The following is a 2155-nucleotide window of genomic DNA, read 5'->3' on the forward strand; positions in this document are numbered from 1 at the left end:
TGCAGGAGGATGAGGGTGTCAAGGCAGAGCATGATTGGGGTGGGCCAGTGGGCGGTGCTTTCGTCTGAAGGGAGGATTTGGGAGAGGGTCTTTTTCTTTTATTTTTTAGATAAGAGTCTCACTATGCACCCCAGGCTGGCCTCTAGCTCACTATCCTGCCTCAGCTTCCTGAGTGCTGGGATTACAGGTGTTACCACCACACATGGCAGAAAGAGTCTTTAAAGCAGGTCCTGAATAATATCTGGTCCAGCCAGGGCAGGCCTTGTAGATTGGACAGGGCTAAACCTGGAGGTGTCCTGTGGGGTTTGGAGTGGATAGAAGGCAGCACAGGCAATTGCAGGTACATGGAACATGTCTGAACCTGAGACCTGGGTTCCTTCACTCATTCATCCCTGTGCTTTAAATGAGCACCTCCTACACACAAGGACCTTGTTGAGCCTCCAGCTGAGCAAAGCACTGATAGCTATTGATCCTAAGGCCACGAGGAAGCTCATGGGGTTCTGTCTGGTGTATGTGCTAGCCAGCAGGCTGCCAGGCTCAGGATCCTTTCTGAAGATGTCAGGGGTAAGATTACAGCCATGAGACTGGGCAGTACCTAGGCCCGAGTGGGCATGTGGGGTGGCGGCTTCAGAAGATACCAACTCCCTCAGGTTCTCCTTACCTCCTTACACCACATCCAACTCTAAGGTTCCTCTCTCTGGTCTGGCCCCCACCCAACAGACCACATTGCCGGTTCTGTGTTGAACTCTGTCCCCTCATTTCCTGCTTAGCCCCATCTAGACAGGGAGGCGGTGGGAAAAATAAATGATCCCCCTTCCCCCCCCCCCCCACCGCCTCAGAGAGGCAACCTCTGCTAGGATCTGGCGAATAGACTCAGCTATGGAAGCCCATAGTGCAAGACTGCTTGACTCCTGGAGGTGATAACAGACTCACCCTTCTTTTGTTCATTCAACAATTACTTATCCAGCGCCTACCCAGTTATGAGAAAGGGGGTGTTTGAAGAAATCAGTCAGGTGGAGCTGAGGGCCCAGATTCTCAGGGGAAAATCACAGTGGGAATACTTCCCAAGCACAGAGGATGGGTGTGCAAAGGTCCTGAGGCTTCTAGTGTGGATAGGGGAGATTAGTGGCAAAAAAAAATGTTCTGTAAGGCTTGGAGAGAGCTGGCCTTACTGAGCTACCAGCTGCCCTATGGCAAACACCCTTAACATCCAACTGCCCACAACCTTCCCAAGGCACCAGTGTGTCTTGGGGACAGTGGAGGAAGGTGCCACACAGAAACACACAGCAACAGGGCTTCTGTGAATAATCGGCACCATTTATTTAGAAAATGCTTTTACAGAAGTGGGGTGGACGGGCAACTTGGTCACAAGAACAGCCCCTGAGGGTGGAGATGGCCTGACTTAGCCAAGGATCTCCAGGAGGGCCATACCCCCAAGCATGGATTCCCAGGGTTCTGGAGAGATTCTAGACCTAGGACCTGGAAAGGAAAACCACAGGAACAGGAAGCCTTGGGAGGAGGCTGGGTCCTGTCCTTCAGATCCTTAGGAAACGTCTTGACTGACCAGGTGGCAGGGTGCCTTCTCCAGCCAGTCTTGCTCTCTGTGGCTATGTGTGCTGAGGCAGAGAGGCCCTGAAATCTCTGCAATCTTTTTATTTCAGATAAGTGGTGGGGCCTAATTACCCCAGGGCCTCCTAGCAACCACCACAAGCCAGCATTCTGACATATGGGGGCCAATTCGGCTTGGTCACTTAGAGCTGTGTGTGCACTGCAGAATGTATGGCATGTTGGGTGAGGGAATGGAATAGCCTCAGTGGGCCGGGCCCCTTCCCTTAGACTGGCAGCAGGCAATGTCTCTGCCCCTGCACCTCTATGTGTAGCTCCGCCCTGGTAGGCAAGGCAGCAGGAAGCCAGCTCTACCTTCACACAGTGCTGGGGACACAGCCTGGGTCTCTCAGGGCAGGCCATCCAGGTCTACTGGACATGGACCATATTCCATACTCAGAGCAGGAGTGGAGCAGGCTGGGGCCACAGCTAGTTTCCATGAAGGTGAGCAATTTCAAATTCTTTCCTCACCCTGGCCCCAGGAACAGGAGCCATACAGGGGTGTACAGAGGTCTTGCCTGGCCCCAAGAGCACCACAAACTGCAAAATC

Source organism: Castor canadensis, chromosome 14 (assembly GCF_047511655.1).
Source record: "Castor canadensis chromosome 14, mCasCan1.hap1v2, whole genome shotgun sequence".
Classification (NCBI taxonomy): Eukaryota; Metazoa; Chordata; class Mammalia; order Rodentia; family Castoridae; genus Castor; species Castor canadensis.